Below are 21,806 nucleotides of genomic sequence, written 5' to 3'. Positions count from 1 at the left end.
GTTTCAATACACAGTTTGAAGAAAGAAATGTCTGTGTCAGCCTCTCCTACAATCCCCCTCTATGTAGTTGAATAGTTCATTGAGATCCCCCATAATGAGGCAAGCTTCACTCATTCACACTCTCCTTATGGATCATAAAGCCATATCCCTGCTGGGCTGGAACCAGTGGGTCAATATGTATTACATATTGGGGAACCCAAACCCTTGGCTTTATGCAGGACACTGCTGAGTGTTCTTACTTGTCCTTTTCTCTTTGTCGCACTGCATCTACCCCTGCTCAGGCATGACCATGACTTAACCAGAAGCCTCTGAGCAAAATCTACCCTGCTTCACATTTTGCCTGCCGCCTCTGCAGGTTCTTCAAGTGGTCCTTTATAAATAAAAGGGAGTTATTCTCCTTCAGCCTCTACCATGTCTGAGACCTCAGAATCTTTCTCAGAGCCCATGCTGCTGCAGCACAAGGGGTGATCACTGCAGGCTGTTCCCAGGATTGTGCTCCTTAGCACATCTTCATCTGTTTCTTTGGGCAGGCACCCTGCATCCCGCACCACTGGACTCAATGGACAACCTCACCTTATCATCTGTATTGTTCTCCATGGGGTTGTGGAGATAAAGTCAAATAAAATCTATTCTTTATTTTTAGATCCTCCTGCACCCAGGAACAAATAATGAACTAGGTAATAGGTAATTATCTAGGTAATTATCTAGTTGCATTTTTTTATGTCTGACTGAATAGTGTCTCACATTGAAGGAATAACAAATGTTCCCAATGACTTCGGTGGAGTGGGACTTATCCCTGTTGTTTATGAAGACTCCCTTTTCTGGTGAGTATCTGGGACCTGAAATACCTGGTAGCTTCTAACAGAAAAAGCAGAAGTTTATCCTTATTCAAATATTTATGAAATAAATATAACAAAACTAGATCAAACATCAAACTCCCCCCACCCTGCCCCAAGGAAATGCGCCTTTAGTAACTGAATAACAATCAGAATACATACAAGACTTATTCTGCTAAATATAAACGGTAAATTTATTAGGTTGGCTATTGAACATCACTTTAATAGCATTGATTACTAAAGAAATTTCCATTTCACTATCATTTAATATTCATAGCTCTTACATACTTCTTTTAATTGTTCTGGAATATAATGAACCAAGTTAAATTAAGTTGCTCTGTAATCAATAATATGTTACTCTGCCACACGAAGTTCAAGAAGTGTTCATGAAATAGGGAGCACAAAATGATTGTAAATACATTTGGAAGAGACAAGACAAAAGTTACTTTACAAAACACAGGAAGGACTACTTGAAGTCTTTTCTTAATACCTTTCTTTTATAGAACATAAAGGATTTTGTTAATATATTCTTTTGAAAATAAAAGACAAAATGGCATAAATCACACTATAGCTGTTCACTTGTGTTCATGGGAAAATTTGTACAAATGTGCCTTAGTATGATTCAAATAAAGATTAGATTCACATTAGTAAGAATGTAAAAGTAGGTAGATATCTGAAGTTTTTCTAGCTCAGAAGGCATCTACAAAGGCTATTTATTAACTGATTTGGTAATTAACCAAGCTTACCCAAGATCAGAAAAGACATCACAACTATTGTGATGAATTTTCTAAACTATTAGTCCTTATATACTGTATCCTTCTTTAAATATCACCCCTGCTTGAACAAATGGTGTTGCACTGATCTTTTCAAATAATGACAATACTTTGTGAGACTTTTTTGTTGCTGACCTAAATAAACAGGTTATGATGTCTGTGGACACTCCCCTTTTAGAAAAAAAGGTAAGAGATCAGCTTGTGGGTTTATCTAGTGGTATGCATATATCAGCTACTTGTTCTTCCTTCAGTCATAGCAATCATCTGTGGTAGCTTCAGTCAGCTTAAAAGCCAAAATTTCCTTTCTATGGAAAACATGCAGGAACAGAAGTGATCTCAGAGCTGATCTCATCCCAGGATCAGGCGGGGACATGATTAAGGAATGATTTAGGACTCAAACCCTGGAGCTGAGGAATGCTCCTGGGTCCTGTAGATAAACACTGTCTTGCCTAAAGCTGTATAAGGCAAATGTTTGTCTGAGATTACAATCATAGACCTGCAAATTTAAAGTTTTCAGGTGAGTGTATTAATATTGCAAAAGTACCTTGTTCCCTTTTACACATTTTTTTTATCATCAGTATAATCTGGCTTGCTAGAACCTGGCCTTGCAGACCGCTGTGTTCATGCATGACCAGGTTACAGCTAATCTTTAAAGAATTTAACAGTCATCTTTTCTATGCCAGTGACTGCACCAAATTGAAATATATTAATAATTTACAATTATATTTCAGACTATTTGTTGTAAAACCTGCAGAAAACAACCAGAAAAACAAGCATAATGAAAACCCTACAGATTATAATATCAGGAAAGCATTTTATGTCTTGTATAAATACAGGGTAACTCAAAGAGCAAAAAAGTTACATTTTTTTGAAATAAATGGTAGCCGATAAAGCAATCTACCTACCAAGTCACTGAGTATCTATCCAATTTCCACGTTTCCTCTTGATGCCTTGCAGCCTGTGGGACAAGAGGTGTTTGAATGACAAATGCTTCATAACTGGATGCTATTTTCTGGGAGACCTTGGTAAACTGAATACTGTTTCAAAAAGCAAAATTCCAGTTAACCTGTATCTGGAACATTCTAGTTTTGGCAAGTGTGTATGTGTTTCTGTTTTCAGCAATACTACGACATAGTTAGAATGTTTTAATGTATGATTTTGGTACAGTCAGTTTCTTAGGAAACCTGTTTGAAACCAGTGAACCTTTGAGGGATGTTAATCAATAGAAATGAATACATTGATAAGGAAAAAGGATTTAATTCTACCAAATACTTGTTCAGATTAGCCAATGCAAGGAATCTGGATCTGACCAAAGAATTTTCATTTTTATTTATGACTGTGTTTTTTTTAAGCTTTCTATTCTGTTCTATTTCTATTTCTATTTCACTGTCTGAATCAGCTTTTGCTAACCATTTTCCATGATAGCTTAAGTGCCAACAATGGAACAAAGAAAACAGTGCAAGATTATATGAATTTCTTAAGATAAATGGTTTGCTTAAGAGTAATATTAATTAGTTGCATCTCTACAGAAGATATTGATTTTATTAAAAATAAACATTATTGGAACAGTTTTAACTTTTATTGTCATCATAAAAAAGTTCTCTCATGAAAACTGTTTGGAACTTCAAGCTTGACTGAACTTGAAAAATGCAGAGCAAAATTTTGCCAGATTTCATCTGACTCCTTCTCTGGCATATAAAACTTGGATGAGGTTTTGATACTTCTGGAGCAGATTGAGAAAATAGGTCCAAGCTTCAGATGTGTGAGAAAACCCTCTTGTGTTCTTTTTCAAGGATTTTCTTTCCTAATCTTTCACTGACTTTATATGACCTTCAACAACACAAATCACTTAAAAATATTGTGTCCTGAATTTTTCCTAAATATAGGAATTATGTACTACATTAGTAGGGATGTTATGGCCTAAATTTATTTATTTTTTTAAGCTTATTTTAAAAACAAAGCAGTAAATGACCGTACAACTTTACAATTGTGACAATTTCACCATGAGAAATTGAGGTAGAACTGTATCTCTTCAGATATGCTTTCCCATTTTAAAGTCAGTTTACATGAACCAAACTTATGGCCCCTTAATATTCTTCATATTAACCCACCACAATTCTCTAAGCGCTCATTTTGCTCACAAACCTATTCAGTTTGTGTGAATAGGTTTAGCTGGCTGGACTGTTTGTGAAAACTGCATTTAACATTCATGCAAGATGAGCACTCACTTCTGGCAGTGTTATCACAGACAGCCAATCAGAGATTGGTAGCAATTTTTTGCAAATTAATTGACCAGTCACATCTAACCGTTTAAATAACAAATACAACATGGGACAGATTTTGACATGTTTGAATAGTTCTTTTGTTCATTACACTTAGGCTCCCACAGAAAGCCAGTATTCAGGGTGAGCAAGACTACTGACTGATGGCTAATCTGCATTTGCTACAAGACTAGAGTTTCATGACCAAGCTGTAAAAATTAAGGAATAATAATTAATTGGATAATTTAAAGTAGATATCTAATAAAAACATTAGTAATGGTAAGAAGTCTCTCATGAGCAGGAAAAATTAGATCATTGCAGAATGATTCACTGTGGATTATTCACACAGCTGTAGAAATTATTCAGACTGACAGATTGATGGGTAGAACATGCCCATAAAGACGGGATATTTCTCACTCTTTGTTATCATTTCTTTGCTACACATTCTACAGCTTTGACTGTGATTCTACAAGTTCATGCAAAGCAAGGAAAGCTACCAAACAGGATAATCTCTGATTTTACTACCAGCACAAAATTAAAGGATAGAACCCAACAGGAGCAATTGGATGAAGAAAGAAATGGAAATTACATTCTTAATTAACAATGGAGTTATCAACTAAAATGCATATTATGCCCTCTTGGGCTTAAGTTTGTAAGAGATGTGCAGAAAATGTTGGAGTTAGCTGACTGATTTTGAATATAGTCAAGTAAAATTATTTTTAGTAATAAACAAACTAACAGTCATAGGAAAAGAGTAACCTTTTTTTTTTTTTTTTCTTTGCAATCCAAAGCAAACTTCCAATTGTTAAATTACTGTGATGAAATATGTTGTGAAACTTCACTGACAAGGGCATAATATTTTTCCAAAATAATATGTTTTTAAACTGACATCTTCCTTTTTCTTCAAGTAACAATAGTATTTATGTAGTTTTGAATAGATTTTTCCTGTTGAAGTCACAATAATATTGAACTTGATCAAGTTTAACCTGATGAATTTATGAATTCATGCTTTTAATTTATAGCATGAAGAACTTTAGCTAAAGGTAGCTTCTATATTGGCAATTTTACAGCTTAGTTACTATAAAAAATTTACAATAAATGGAACTTAGTCTTTGGAAAGATAGAAAATGAGTCTGTCATCTTACTTGAATATGGAGCTGCTATTTTAAATACTACAGCTGGTATACTTTGATTAAACAATGCCTATTAAATGGATTACTTTAAATGGAAATTTTGTAGTGCTTGAATTTGGATAGGAGAAGCTAAATTTGTAGACATATCTGCACTATTTCAGCTGCACAGTGCAATGAAGTTTTAATCAAAGAAATGTCATAAAATGTTTGACCTTTTGGATTTTATTTGTACTATTCTGAAGCCATCCCAGAAAGATTATATATTAAACATGAAATAAGAAAGTATTTTGCCTTTATTTTTTATGTGCTATGGTGTTCTATGTACCTTTTACTGAAATATTAAAAAAAAAAAAAAAAGAAAAGGAAAAAGGTCTAGTCTCATTCATCAAAAATCTGCTCTAGCCTTTGGGGTTGATTATTGACTAGGATGATTCTGCTGATATAGAGCTCCTAAAAAGTGTTACTTCTTTTACTGTTAAAAATGCAAGAATGAGTCTTACATAAAATATCTTGTGGTTTCTTACCACCAATCTAAGAATCTTTGGGCCTTGAAATATAGTTTGTTTAGCAGATAATCAAAAGCATAAATGTCAGATGATACTTTTCTCTGAGAAATATAGGAGGCCAACAACACTTCATTTACAATTTAAGTGCTCAGCTCTAACAGTTATTTACAAATCTTGTTTAATTGTTCAGGCATCTTGAGATGCATAGATATTTTGTTCATAAAGTCGCCATCCCTGCACAGTCTAATCCAGCAAGCATTTACACATATGATAAGTTCATTCAAAAATTGCTGTCTGTAAGTAGGCCAAGATCTCTTTGATAATACAATTGCAACAGCAGAGGTTATATGGGAAGTACTAAACTTGGGTTGCCTTCACAATTAAAAAGCTGAACATGTTTTCCACTTCAGTCACTGCATTTTCTTCCAGAGCAGTTTTCAAAAGGGTTTTCTGAACACGCTTCCCAATTCCCTTGTCAAGCTAGCTCATTTCATGGCAAAGAATACAGCATTCACAGGGCAAGAAGAAAAAAAAAAAAGAAAAGAAGGAGAAAAATTACCTTGACTTTATATTAGAATGAAAAGGGACTGCTTCTTGATTTTTCAGTACAATGGTATCCATAAACATGACTTTGCATCAGAATGAGAACCCAGAGTAATTTTCTCTATGGATTCTTTCAAGAATATAATTTGAATTCCCTGGAAAATTCAGTGGTAAATGAGGTTAAAACTTTGAAGTCTTCTGGAAAATGAATACTTAGTCCTGAGAAAAAGAGGAATTCACTTCCCTTGCAGTGCTTAGGAAAGCAGCATACACACTGAATAATGTAACAGGCGGAGTGGGTGGGTGTGCATGTGCAGGCAGAACATCTCACTGCCACTGTTGCTTCACAATGAAAATTCATTCCCAGACATGTCTTTTCCACACAATCATTTTAACACATTCTTCCTAACCTGAGCATGTTGGGCACAAAGGAGCTTCATGCATCATGCTGTTTATCCTTGACCTTTCCTGCTGAGTTCAGGGAGGTACACATCTTCTATTTTATCTTGGAACATACTAATTAAAAGAGAAGGGAGAGATTTAAACGTGTGAAATTTTAATAGACTTTCCCAGTGTAGCAATTGTACATTATGTCATCTTGGATAAATTTTGACTGAATTAGCTTTTGCAGAATGCCCACCAGACCTGCTTTCACAGGCTGTTTTGCCATCTGCACTATTAAAACATCCCCATTAGCTATGCCTAGGGTTTAATCTTTTGCAACTGATTACAAATTGTCCATAATTCACAGCCCAAAATAGAATCACAAGAATTAATTTTTAAACGTTAGACTTGCAAATTCATTATACCAGAAACAAAAGGATATATCTACTTATATTATTTTTAACCTGGAAAGGATGAAGATTATATTGGTCACAGATGTTGATAATAAAGATCAGATACTAATAAAGTATTAGTCAAAGTCCAATTATTAGACCCATGGATGTTAGGGAAGTTTTAGTATGTTAATATTGCAAGTCTGACAGAAGTTCTAGTATTTCTCTTGAAGTCTGGTTGGAAGAATCCCACTGTATGTGAGTCACTGCCCTCTCACTTTGGTAAAGTGATACATACTCAAAAAATAAACAAGAATTGACAGAAATTATGCTCTGTAAACCTAAATCGCTTCTTTTAAACATCTTGAAGGGAGAAGGTTTTTTTTCTTTTCCTATGACTCCCTTAATAATGGTCATCCTCATTTTTGTCTTTTAGGAAGGAAAAAAAAAAGGTAAGGGAGAATAAAGAAGGCACTGCCTGAAAGCTGGAGCTTCAAATCTTGCTCTATGACTGTCATCTCCCTGTTTAGACAAGATGTGCATGCAGCCCTGCACTCTAGTTCCTCCTCAGTAGTCCTTGCCTAGTTTATCTATGGTTCCTGTATCAAGGAAGACAGAGGGTGATAAATGGTCACCTAGAGCTAACTAATGGTCAGCTGTAAATCAGTTAGATGTAAGTAAAGTCAACAAGTTTAGGATGCATGTTTGCTTTTCTACCACTAATGATGTACTTCTGGTTTGGAAGGCTCTTTTACAATGACCAAAAATAAGGTGGGGATTCTGCTTAGAAAATGTGTTCCTAAAATCAGAATTTTGAGTCTTCTTGAATACCTATTTAGAAGTAAGTAATATGGATGGGGAAGGCAAAAAAGTAAAAGTAAGGAGTAATTAAGGCATTTTTAAATATCAGAGCTGTGTAAAACCACAAAGGGTATGTATTGTTAAGTCCTGGTTGAATTTGTATTCCCATGATTTCCAGACTTTTTGAGAAAATGGAGACTGAAACCCTATGAACATCCTCTCCTTTGAACTCCTAGTCCTATCAAACTTGAGGTTTTCTCTGCACAGTAATTTATATCATGAGAGTGCACTAAGCCACAGCTGCTGGGAGCCCTAACCACTCTGCAAGAAAATGGGCATTTTTGTCGTGGTTTGACAACAGGCTTTCAGACCTATAATGCTTCACTGGAATTCAAACATTCAATATAATGCCTACAAATTATGATTTTGGATGCAGAATATATTTTGAAAATTACTGATTCCATTTCCAGAATGCTGAAGGAAATGGAGGAAATGGCATTTTCTGATGACAGCTCTAGTACCTACCCTGTGGAGCTGTATGAGGTAAGCAGCTCATATATTTTCTGCCTTTTAATCCCCTCTGTGTCCATCCTCATACCTGAAAATATATCAAAAGCTGAATATTTGAACATTTATTTTCTTAGGAAAAAAATATAGGGAAAACACTGTTGGGTTTTTTTTGGTTTTTTTTTTTTCAAGGTGAGAAATCTGATACTAAAGCTATTCTTGAAAGAGCAAATAGAAAACAGATCCTTCTCAGCATTGAAACAGCACCATTGCATTCATCTGAAGAAACCATCCACATTTCTTAGGGTGTAACTATTCCCTGGGAAGTTTGAGTGCCACAGTGAGCAGGGCTTAGAGTCTTGTGGTTCAGAAATCCAGGCTACATTTCCTCTCATAACTGCTGACCTAGGAGCAGCCATGAAGAATGATTTGGAGATAGATAAGTATGCCCTCATCTAACCCTCAGATGCTGTCACCAGTCTCTAGCAGATGAGTATCACATCGATCAGCGTGTGCCTTCTTACCTTGTGCATGCAAAGACATTGGGGCGGCACACTTCCTCTTTCTCTTGCACTTTACACACTGCATCTATCAAGAAAAAATGTAGATTAGGCAGCTCAAAGGTAAAAGAAGCTGTCTCAGCAACAGGAGAATGACTCACCAAGGAAATGACACAGGGAGAATTAAAAGTTTATCTCTTCAAAAGGATACAAGACGTGTAACCATTCAGAAACACTAGGTGTGGCAGCTTCTTTCTCTCTCTCTCTCATCCTGTATCCAGTCAAAACAGCAGCTCATGGCAAAGGTCCCAAATAATGTAATGCATTTAAAAAGTCCAAATGAGCATCTGTGTCTTGTGACTGCCTATCCTTCAACATAGGATGAATACCAGGTCTCAATATCAGGCAGGGATCGTGCTCAATATTAAACTTGAAATAACTGTACTGTAAAACGTTTGCAATTTCTTAAATGGGTAGAGAAAGAATCCAGCTCAGGCTAGTGCAAGGCAGAGTATTTTTTTCAGAAATGCCTATTAGGTCTGATTTATTCACATTACATTTTTTTCCACAAGGCAGAATGATCATATGTATTCCAAGCCACATCAGCAGCTAGAGCACAGGGGAAAGAGGATTCTGGAGTTTAGGATAAGGCCAGTCTCCGTGCAACGCTTGGGATAACTGCTGATCTCTTTAGACTCTCTTATATCAGTTCTTTCTGAGTCTCTCAGGAGATGTTGCTTGTACTAGAACTAATATTTCGAGCATCAAGAGAGTAAAGCTGAAAAGAAGCAGAGGAAACCAGGCAAGTGCATGCCACAACATGCTGAGTCACAGTTTAAAAATTCCATGGTGGCCCTAGTAAATTCAGAACCACCAGCAGCAGGGGTTTTCCATGGATTCTCTGAAGAGAAGGGAAATAAAATCTTATTTTGCAGCTATTGCCTGGACATGCCTCAGAGATGGGCCTTTCACAGGGTTGCTGAAAGTCATTTAATCCTTGTTTCCACCTGCTCCAGCACATCACATTTTGCAGCTCAGCAAGGCTCTATCTTTAGCCTCTCAGCAGTGGGACACTTTAGGCAGAAGAGGATTAAACAGGCACACACAGATTTAAGTGCAGCCTGCAACTAGTCACAAATGTATTATCTGCATAAGCTGTCATTACTGGCAAGAATATAAAACAAAATTTTTGTCTTGCACTATTTCTGATTAATTGATTTGAAGCACGAAGGAAGAGTGTTTCTACCTAAATAATACTGATATTCATTGCAACAAAACTTCATTAAACCATGTCTGTATAATTTAGCATTTTCTTAAACAAGGGGAACTGATCTTTATAAAGAAACCTGAGGGAAAACACGGCTGAAGAAAATGCGTCCCACCAAACATTATTACTACCAAACAATGTCAAAGGGAAATAAGCCTGACAAATCTAGTTGGCTAAATCAAAGTGTGGGCATTTAATACTGATGTGGGTGTTGCTTATACAGATTTGATAGTATTAAATAATTTATCCCTAAAATCATAGTGTTTTATTTCATCAAATATTGTTAAACAATTTCTTTAATATAAAAACAAGGATGACAACAGGAGCATAATTTTCTCCCTTTTTTTAGCTTAAAAACCTGAAGTGGTGTAAGGATTTAGAAATCATTTACATGAATCCTCAAAAGCAGGTGGTTTTAATTTGAAAGACTTATTACTGTAACTAATCATATGCAAGCATCTTTGTTTTTGTAAAGATGAAGTTCCTCATATGTAATAGTCTCCTCCTTGGAAATGTTCTTCTTCTTTGGAAACTGAGCTATGTCCTCGCTCTGAACTTGGGTTTGGCAGAGTATTTCCCTGTACCTGGGATCTCTGCCAGAAAAATGTGAAGACATGGGGTGGGACAAGGGAAAGAATGGGCTAGCTTGAGGGAGAGGTTAGCAGCCTGTGGTCAAGGGTTACAGAAACTCAAAATATGAAAACTTCACTGAAACTGAGTTGAGAAAAATGAAGAATATTTACAGGACAATTCTTCCCATCCATAAGACTGTTCAGATGGAGATGCACTGAGCTGGACTCCTAATTTCTGCACAAAGCAGAACTCCACTGACAGTAGAGTCTTACATATTTACAGTGGTAGAAATTAAATTTTGATTTGGATTTATTACATCTTCTTTTTTTCTTCACACTTTCAGAGTGAAAATTAATTATTGTTTGGGTTGGCATTTTTGAGATTATATATTTTTAGATGAGTTCAAGATTAACTTTTTTCTTTGTAAAGTGAAAATAAAATCCATGCAAACCAGACTGATTTTAAACAAGCGCTCTGTAAAAAGGAGGCTTTTCCATATACAAAGACAGGTAAGTGTAAAACAATATATGCATATCTCTTTAAAAATTATAATTTATTAATATAAAGAGTGATAACTGTGGTTTTTAGGCAGTTATGACAAAGGCAATTATATTTAACTATCAGAAAAGAGATAGAAATGAGGAAAACTGCACAAAATTATTGTATAATTTTTGTCCCTTCAAATAAGTAACCCTTCGAGCAATAGGACTTCAACTTTTCTAACTTGCATTTGGCCCTCTTATGTTGGTAAATAACAAAACCTTTTATCATCTGCTTATATTCATAATATATCAAAAATATTATTGTAGCAGAGGCAAATTGTTAAATTGCGAACTGCAAGTTATCCAAGAGGACTGACTTGGTTGGGTAAAATGCTTTCTGCTTGTAAATCTGAAAAAATTTAAGGTAGTTGATTTGCTGTCCCAAATCGTGTCAAAGTAATGTTGCCTTTTAAGAGTTAGTGCTCAGATCTGCACTCACTTGGAATTTGATTGTGGAGCTATCACTGTGGTGGATGGACTTAAGCTATGTAATTATATATGCACTTGTCCCCTGGCTACACATAAATGATCGTGACACTTAGGAGAAGGATTTTAACTGAAATAAACCTTGCCTGTGGGGCACCCAAGAATTGTATGCAGACATCACATTACCACATCATCTTTGCCTAGAGGAGTGGTGAGTGCAGGAAAATAGGGTGTGACTCCAAATGTTTGGCTTCTACATTCAAATGATGTTGCCCAGCCCTCATGATTCACTATGTGCGTGGTTCAGGCTTAATGTAACTTGAATTGTTGCTTGAAGCAGTGTGTTTTGTGTAGTAAGACCTTCAGGGCAAGTAATGCAGAGTAAACTCTATCTAGAGCTGTCCTATCCCCTTGCACTGTTCAGCTCTATCCACACCCTCTGCTGGAAGACTTGTCAGAATTGATTTATTAGTTGCTGCAATTGCTGGTGTGACAAACCAGCTCCTTCTACTCTACAGTGCAAATTTTGTTCCTCTGTAACAGGCAGTCACTATTTAGGGAAGTTCAGGGGGCTCTGGAGGTCTGGAAATGTGCTTAACAAGGCATAGTTTTATCAGTCTTCATAGAAGTTTCCTCATGTCATGTGTACTGCCAGTATAGATTCAGTCTCTTGAAAGCTATATAACTATGTTGTTGGCATAGTGATCATTTTCTTAATATATGATGACCTTAGTGAAGTCACAGATGTAGTGGACGACTTACATCGTGCTTACACTCTTCACATCCCTATAAAGACTTATTTTTCTAATGCTAAGACTTCCACCTAGTTCCTCATCAGTGTCTTTGTATGAGTTTCACAACTGAGCTAAAGCAGGAAATCTGTGTTGATGGGTATTAATTTCATCATTTCCCTGACATACCTCTGAGTATGAAGAGAGTGTGAGAGAGTCAATCTTTATTAAAGGAAATGAGGACTCTTCTTTCTAGCTGTTTATGTTTCTTCCTCTGACATATGTTGTTATTGATGATTTGAAAAGCAAAACCCAAATTCTCCTTTCAGATCCATCCATCAATCCAGCCCTCAAAAATGATTTTACTACATCAATTATCAAACAATAAAATGCACATCTTATACATTGATCATATTTATGAAATCTTCATAAGGAAGATATTGATGCTTTATACAGCAGAGAGAATGAACCTGGCTACCCATTAAAATCTTTCTCAAAATAAAACTTCTAAAATGTTGTGGAAAAATTAATTATGAAAATAGCAGCCATTGCCTACAATTAGGCTGTAGAATGGTCTTTGGATTAATTATTTGGTCATAATTCCTGAAGCCTCAGAAGATGTGGTGCATCTTTGTGCATACACATACCTGAAATAAGAATATAGAATTTAAAAACAAATCTATGAGGAGAATTTTGTCTGAAAATTTTCTTTGAGGTTAATGGACTACTATTTTGATGTGTCAGTGAAGAATATAGTCTATATAAATTATTAAGGCAAACTTTCTTATTGTTGCATTCAAGAAGACAGTTAATTACATATTCAATTTATATCAAGGTTAATATAAGAAAACTACTGAACTGGAACCCATCAGAACGTACACTCAGTGTTCCAAGTTTTCAGCTACAAAACAACATATAACAAGATAACAAATTCTAATCCTTATTGTTTCCTTAAATTGCTGAACATGGAATTCAAACCCTTTGTCAGCCAAAGCTGAATTTCAGAGAAGAACAGCAAGAATTACAGGATGTGTCATAGGATGATGTTTTTAATGAGTAATGGAGCACAGAGCAAAAATCCCTCAGGTTTGCATTCACATCCTGTAATTGACATAGACATGACATCAGAAGATTAGTAAGATATCAAATTTGTGGTATTTTCCAGCTGAACTTCCAACAGGTTCAGAACTTTTCCTGAAAACATTAAAAACCCCTCCTCTTAGGATTAATTGTAGTTTGCCTTAAAACAAAAATATGTGATGGAAAAATATCTTTGCTTTAAGTGTGAACTATATTACATCTGGAATTTCATTGAAAAGAACAAAATGCACCACAGGTAATATTTTATTCAAAGCTCACACAGAATGCAATGGAAACTCAAATAATTATATTACAATTCTCAATATGCCCCTGGAGAGCATATTTATAAATATTTCTACTTTAACTGAAATATTCCAGTGTTGCAACATTCAAAGAACAGGCACAAAAATTAATTAGGGCTTTAATCCATAGAATAGAACAAATCCATAAGTCTCATATATTTGAAACATTTTCAGTCAGTCATCAGCATTCCCCTTAAGAAATGTTAGAAAAAGTATGACCAGCCTTCATATCCTTTTTTTTTTTTTTTTTTTTCTGATGCTGTCTCAAATTTTGATTTCTGGTTCTTCAACTGACAAAGGCAACAGCAACAGCCATGTAGCTCAGAAAGGGATCCATGCATAATTTCAGTCACTTTAACTGAGTGCAAATGTCATAAGCCTACAGTTATTTTAGAGAAATGGACAGTCTAAATCTGTAATTCAAGTCGGAGGTGAACTGTCTATCATATTAGACTGGCTGCAAAAGAAATTTAAGTTCTTAATTTAAATATTCCCTTTAGATAAGCAAATCAAGGTTTTATAAATCTCAACACGATACAATTTACGGGAATGAAGGGACACACTTTGTCTTGTACTTAATATTTCAGCGATATAGCAGAAGTGCAAATGAACTCTGAATTCTGGTCCTTTCCAGCTTGTAATGAAAGGTCTTGTGGTACTGAAATACCTCACTTTTAGCTGAAGTTATTTGTCATTCACATCTTCACTTGCCCTGTCTAATGATCTTAGGGAGTTTATTTTTTTATTAGCAAAACCTTTGCCACTCTCCTTCAAATCTTCAATCAAGTACCAATAGCTTACATACACTAAAAACATGTACAGTTATCCACCAAAGAAGACAAATGATCATTTTAACATATTAAAACAAACAAATAAGTACTTGTTTGACAAAACCACCCCAAAACCTTGCTGGAAACTAACACGTGATATGACAAGTGGTTTATTTTTCAAACCAGTCTCTTTTTTTTATTGCATATTCAAGTTATGGCACTTGATATCAAATTGCACACACTGTCTAAAACACATAGTTCTGTGGGCTATAATGATCTGTCCCTGCTTTGGCCAGACTGCAGTAAACATCATACATGTGGTACTCATTTCACATAAATTTCAGTTTCTGATCGGTGGTTACTGTCACTCGTTCAAGATAACAAACAGAAAATTATGGGAGAGCAATGTGGTGCAAAGTAGCCTGGAAGTTATCCACAGAGCACGTCTTTTATATCTCAAGTTGTAATCCAGCTCACAAGAATGCCTTTCATGTATGAAGAAAGAGGTTATTATCCTATCAGTATACAATCTGTTAATAACAAACATCAGGGGAGAGCGATTCATTTGCCCTGACAGCTTTGTGAACAGGCTTAGAAACTGTTCTGAATAGTGAAATACATTTAAAAAAAGATGTTATTTATGGCAGAAGACAGGAAAGGGAGCTTTCCTTCTGGAATTTAGGAAAGTTCAGCCAGCCAAAACATAGAAAAAGATCCAAAATATATTTGCAAAATTAATGAAAGGCAGGCCTCCTTATTTTCACCTCAGATTTAAAGGTGAAAAGCCATGTCACTCAGTGACACATTTTTCAGGATACAATATTGAAAAGCTATCAATTTTATTCATAGAAAAGCATGGGTAGATCTGACTTCTTATGAAAGCTGATCCTTTTATTTGTCTGACCTCTGATTTAATATTTTTTCTACATTGTTAACCTGAATAAATAATTTCATTCAGCCTGCAATTGTGCACATTTTGTTCTGTCTGGCCTTTCTTGAGAAACATTATGGAATAGAAGATGGAAGCAACTTGCTCATGCCTACATGGATGTGGAGGCACAGTCTGCTGATGTAATGAACCTTCAGACTTACTGTATTTGATTGCTGTGTTTGATACTAATTTGCATTTCTATTAAATTTATTTTCATATAAATTATATATATATATAGGCACACACTACTAAGCTAAAATATATTTTTCTTACTGGATATCCTTCTCTCTGAATTTAAACATGGCATTGCCAAAAAAGTTAGTTACAGCTGATAAAAAAAGAAGTAAAAATGGAAAAAAGAGAATGTTAAAAAAATTTATGATCATCATTATTTTGTGGTAGCTTAAGTTACAGTTGCACAAACATGGAGACTTAAATAGACAATTCGGGAAATCAGATTTTCTAATTGGGTGTATTTCATAAATGGTAGAAGTGTAGACCAAGCTAAAGAATTCCTTCCTTTCTCTCCCTCCTCATGAGTACAAAATTTGAGAATAAAACCCAGGTTTTCTGCCACTCCAGTGCCTTCATTCCTTTTCTCTACAGTGAGCTGTCACCACGTGCAGGGGTGATGTGGTTCCAGCAGGACCTGGGCCAGCCACACGAGGCCTCTGAGCAAAAAAAATACTTTTTTGCTATTATGTAGTGAAACACATTTATAGTTCCTGCCCCCATTATTTGTATTTTAAACTCATATACTATATTTCAAAGAAATAAAGTGAGGGATTTGAAGAAAAAACTTCATATGTAACAATGTAGTTTTCCATTTATTTAGGAAAGGTTAGTGTCTTTAGAATAAAAGATAATTCAGCAATCCAATTAAAGTATTATTGACTTGTTATGCCATTACACAGTGGAAAGATTGACTATGGGCTATTTTAATTAAAATTATTTATTCATGTCATGTTGTTGTTTGGGTGTTTTTTAAAATTAACTTGTCAGATGATGAAAAGGTGCTGAACTCGCAGGCAGAAGACAGTGTAAAAAAAAAAGCAGGTAAAAGAGGAAATCAGTATTCTGATTCATTAAGAAGAAATATATTCTGTAGGGATACAACACTTCCTCTTTGTATATCTAACAGGGGCAATCCATGTAAGATAACTCACTGAAAAAAAATCCAGCAAATTATATTGTAGGTTTTTTTGTGAAGAGCACAGACACCTGAAATTATAATAAAGTTAATTACTACTGGGTCTGGAATGCTAACTTATCTGTCAAACGATGAGCTTCTCCACTTTGTATTGCATGTCTTAGCCTAGGTGAAAATCCCAGAAAAAGAACGTGTTATCTTTGAAGTTGTGGCCAAGCAAATATGCACTAAATTACAGAGACTGAACAAGCTGGGAAAAATCCATTCTGTATCTGTTGCCATCTGATAGATGGGAGAGGGAGTAGATGAAATATTTAAAAATATTTTCCCCAATGGTATTTTTTATTATCAGTCTTGTATCTTCAGGATTAACAGTTCATTAATCATGTACACAAGGATACATTATGGTCCAAATTTATATCAGATCTCCCACACCACATGAAGTGAAATTCACATGTGCATTCAAAAATTCACATTTTCGTTACCAACTGTTATCTAAAAAACATTGTTATCCAAATCACATTTGCAGTAAAGATTAAAGTTGCAAAGGTCTAAGGACCAAAAGGCCTTTGTCCACAGAGGTATTTTTAAGCTCAAGTGACTTATGATAATAGCAGTGCTTATTCTAGTGAGATTAGAGAAAAAAATTTATAGCAAAATAGCTGTAACAGATATTGTGATTCTGATGAGTAATAGACTAAAAATTCCTAGCATGGACTGAAATATTATCCACCAAATACTTTTGAAAATAGTAGAAATAAAAACTTTTCCTTTGCATGTTGGAATTGTTTCTCGAGAAATAAAGTTAGACTACAATTATTTTAATCAGAATTTTTTTTTTGTCAATATCATCTACTAAATTAGTTATTTATACAGTGTCAGCAGTGTACAAAATGTTTGAGTTCTTCACCTTGTGGAATGAGGGGGTAGTAAAGAATAACTTTTTAAGTCAAGATAAAATATGTTGTCTAAAGTAGCTTTCTATCCATCAAGAAATTTAGAGCTTATGTTGTGACAGTCCTTAAACAACAAACTGTCTTTAAAAGCTCTTAATATTTGCTGCTTTGCTTTTATTTCACAGCTTCAATGTAACAAGCAATACTTCTGTGTTTCTGTCCATTGCAGCTGTTGTCTGTAGATGATCAGTAGACTGGCTTGACACTCGTACTAGAAACAAGTGACCAAATCAAGGCAATATAATGAAGCTGGGTCGCTCAAACCTTTCCAAGAAGTCAAATCAGTTTTCTATTTTGAAGTGAAAAATACATATGTTTTTAACTAGTATTGTAAGCATTAGAAAATATTGTGAATAGAATTCTCACAAGACCCCGGCACCAGTGAAGTCAATGAGGAAAAACCCACCAACTAAATTAAACATTTCTGGACTCTAATGCAACTTTCTTGAGATTCATATAGCTATGAAACTGTCGATGAGGTGACAGGTCTACATTTTCCTTTCTATGTACACATATTTATTTTACTGACTCTAGGGGATTTGTGAGCCAGACTTCATTCAGCATGTTCCAAAGAACTATGCACTGGCTTCCCTAATAGAGACATTATCTTTGTTCTTATTTTCATTTGTATTTTTCCCTTATAATAAATTAATCATCCAAACTGAAATATATCTCTGGGTTTTAGAGGTTTTTAGTTGGCTGCTTGTCACTGGTTTTGGTTTCAGTGTGTTTACAGCTATTACATTTTATAAGAACATATAGATGCAAGATCTCTCACAAGAGAGTTTTTATCACATTATGTTTCCATTTCAGTTCCCAATACAGAGAGCTGAGTCATGAATACATATCCAACGAAAAAATAAACTTCCAAATATGTCAGAGATCAGCAGAAAGTACCAGGGTATTTCATACACACCGTCTTGATATCTTTAAGATGGTATTATGTTAAATCCCCTCAGAGGTGTCTTAAATTAGGGTTTTCCAAACAGCCTCAGGGTACAGGGAACTGTTGCCTGTTTTTTTTTAGTTTCTCTTAGATATATTTGGCTTAACTTCAGAAGACCTTATTTTTGCTTTAGAAGTCCCATGACCCTAAATGTTATGTCAAAGGTTATTATTTTGGTTTTTTAATCTTACAATTACTAGCTAAAAATTCAAAACATCTTAAAATGAATTCACTTTTGGATTCCTGATTTGTGAGAAGTGTTTGAAGTATTTATAAGATAGGTGCACACTAAAATATATCACTTGTCAATGTAACATTAAATATATATTTTATATATTTTTTTATTTCTGATAATTTTGCCTCATGTCTGCTGTTGTTATTACTACTACTACTATTATCTACTATTATTACTCTTACTCTTACTCTTACTCTTACTCTTACTCTTACTCTTACTCTTACTATTACTATTACTATGATTATTTAACAATAGGAACTTCAGTAGATCTTGAAAAAGTCTAGGCTGATCGTATAACAGATTATAAAGATGTGAAAGCTTAAATCCCTTGCATGTTTTAGGAATTATATACTAATACAAGCTGGTGCATTAAAAGTGTTGAAGAAGTCAGGCATAGGGTAGTCCTCAGCCTCCCACACACTGATTTGTCAGTGTGATCCGTCAGGGCCAATTCTGTGGCAGAATAAAGGCTCTTTCTTTGATTCTACAATCATACCACTAATGCAACAGTTAAATATAATCAAAGCATTTAAACCTTTCATATATTTTTATCATTGCATTGCAACATTTTCCTTCAGGCACTATACAATAAAGTGCGTGCAATACCTACCCTGAGGAAACTGCTATACATAATAGCAATTTTGTCTAATGTAGTTGTTTTTTCTTTTTTTTTCTTTGTTTTGCTTTTAGTTTTTTGCTTGTTTGCTTTGTTTTTGTTTTGTTTTTTCTTTTGATTTAAGCAACATTTTTGCCTTCACATTTAATAGAACTTCTAAGGATAGAAAAAAGTGACATTTAATTTTCTTGGCTTTGGCTACCACATTGTTGTGTCTACATAGGCATGCACTCATCTAGAGCTGCTCACACCCACACTTCCACCCACCCACAAATCTAATCACAGTGTTTTAAAATAAAATAATTTCTTGCTGCCTAACCACAGAGGCAATACTTCCAGCTTATTTGGTTCACCATGAATAAAATACATGGAATACTCCAGTAGGGAATTTTTTTGTTAAAGTTAACATTATTTAAAACCACAGTATTTAAGCTTCTGGTAATAGAGTTATGTTGCCTTCATTGTGATTCTGTGGCAGTGTTAGCAGAATTTGAGTTCACTGAGTTCATAAGTCAAGATCATGAAGCACTGCAGACCAAATGTGCTAATCTGCTCTGGAATGTTGCCTCATCCCATCTGAAAAATCTGTATTTGTGTTGAAGACATAACAAACAGACGTTCTACTTTCAGACTCACTTCAAGTATTTTAAATACTCATCATGCTAGGGGTCTCGTTTATCATCTATACATTTAGATACTAAGTTTATGTATGTACAATTTAATATAGCATTTAGACACTCGAGATTTTCATCTCTTGCCTCTCCACTCAAGAATTCACAGAAATCAATCACCTTTCATTTTTTTTCCTATTTATTTTATTTTTAGTTTATTTCCTTCCTGCAGGGCCACTGCTTTTGCTTTAAAACTGAGAATCAGAGTGTATGAGCTAAAGCCAAACCCCACAGTTGGAGTGCTTTTAAGACCTGGAACAAGTTAAGATGTATGTTTTCTAATTTATGAAAGAGGCAAAGAATGACAGACAAAGAAAGGCCAGGATAAAGAGAGGATACAGAGAGGATAAAGAGAAACTGCCTATATGTAATTATGATGTAAGTATGTAGTTACAAACTGAGAGGTTTTTCAGAGATTATGTGATATTTGCCATTCCCACAAAAGAAGAAAAGATAGCACTTTAACAATGTTTAGAGAAGCTGAGATATTTTGCATTAAATAGAAATTCTTGCTGTACACCCCTTTAATTAATATCTCTAATGAACCACTTTAAACAATGATGTTTGGCTATAATCTTTATCAGCTTTCATTAGTAATATTGCTGGGGTATATATATTAATATAGGAGCATATGCAAATATATTTCTATGTTCAGGTTGTGTTGAAAGATGATTGTAAAAGATTTTGCAGCTTTTGAGTTCAAGGAATCTAAAATAAGAAAATGCAAAATTTTTTATGCCTACCTGCTTAGGCATATACATCCTGACCAGTTTTGGATTTCATGATCCCAGACTGCCTGTCATTGCCAGGGATTAATAATGTACTATAATGAGCAATTTTTTTCCTTTATATTTAATTCATATCAATATAACAGAATTATTGCAGCACCTGCTTTGGGGTCACACCAGGGCAGAGCAGAGGGGGACAATCCCCAGCTTCTACCTGCAGGACAGGCTTCTTTTGATGCAGCCCAGGATACAGTTAGCTTTCTATGCTGTAAACACTTTGTTGCAGTGCTGCTCATCATTCCACTTATCACCCAGTCCGTGTTCATGTTGGGATTGCTCTGACCCAGGTGCAGAACCTTGCACTTGGCCATATTGAACTTCGTGAGGTTCCCACAGGTCACTGTCTCAAGCCTCTGTATGGCATCCCTTCACTCCAGCAAGTCAACTGCACCACACAGCTGTGTCATTAGGCTGAGGATGCATATGATACCACCCTCCATGTCACTGACAAAAGGTGTTGAAATGTGCCAGTGCCAATAGCAACCCCTGAGGAATGACCCTTGTCACTGCTTTCCACCTGGACATCAAAATATTGATCACAACTCTGGCTACAACCACACAGCCAATTTCTTATCTACTGTGCAGTCTACCTGTCAAATCCATTCCAAAATCCATTTTGGAGAGAAGAATGTTGTGCAGCAAAATGTCAAATGTTTTACACAAGTTCAGGTAGATGATACCATTCCTTTACCCACCAACTTTATACCTGTTTTAGAAGACCACCAAATTGTCAGGTATGATGTGCCCCTCGTGAAGCCATATTTGGTGTCACAAATTACCCCCTTATTTTCCATGTGCATTTGCATAGTTCCCAGGAGGATCTTGTTGAGCATCAAGGTGAGACTGATCAGCCTGTAGTTTGCTGGATCTTCCTTTTTCTACCTTTTTAAAAATGGGGGTTATGTTTTCTGTTTTCCAGTCAGTGGGAATTTCACCAGTCTGCAATTACTTTTTTAACATGATGTACAGTGGATTAGCAACTAAATGTAATGGTTCCCACAGGATCTTCAATTGTGTTTCATCAGATCCCAGGGACTTGTGCACATTCAGGTTCTTTAGATAATCTTGAACAGTATTTTATTCTATGCTGTGCAATCATTAAGTTTCATAGTCCCCATCATTGAATTATATATTCTTTTTTCTTTATATTTTTCAGTCATATGGGGCATGGGAAAGGAACTATTAA

At 35.2% G+C, this 21,806-nt stretch overlaps 2 long non-coding RNA genes across 4 annotated transcripts in view; both read left to right on the top strand.

The window, feature by feature from the left end:
- LOC115495574 (uncharacterized) overlaps nucleotides 1-21,806 on the top strand; it is a 192,850-nt gene that overhangs the window by 90,597 nt on the left and 80,447 nt on the right. The window contains exon 8 of one of the 2 annotated variants that reach the window (XR_012056454.1): nucleotides 752-5,392. The exons of the other annotated variant lie outside the window; for it this stretch is intronic. This is a non-coding gene — a long non-coding RNA (uncharacterized lncRNA). Of the gene's footprint in view, nucleotides 1-751; nucleotides 5,393-21,806 lie in introns of those variants that run through there. 2 annotated transcript variants of the gene reach the window in all.
- LOC140684322 (uncharacterized) lies at nucleotides 6,270-21,437 on the top strand. 2 transcript variants are annotated; one of them, XR_012056456.1, is made up of 3 exons: nucleotides 6,270-7,501; nucleotides 8,100-8,172; nucleotides 20,005-21,437. It is a non-coding gene; the product is annotated as an uncharacterized lncRNA (long non-coding RNA). The 2 variants fall into 2 exon arrangements; XR_012056455.1 differs by lacking the exon at nucleotides 20,005-21,437 and adding an exon at nucleotides 15,286-16,219 and having other exon boundaries at nucleotides 6,270-8,172.

Source organism: Taeniopygia guttata, chromosome 5, assembly GCF_048771995.1.
Source record: "Taeniopygia guttata chromosome 5, bTaeGut7.mat, whole genome shotgun sequence".
Taxonomy (NCBI): domain Eukaryota; kingdom Metazoa; phylum Chordata; class Aves; order Passeriformes; family Estrildidae; genus Taeniopygia; species Taeniopygia guttata.
The sequence above is the reverse complement of the archived record's forward strand: the minus strand, read 5'-3'. Positions and strand labels throughout refer to the sequence as shown.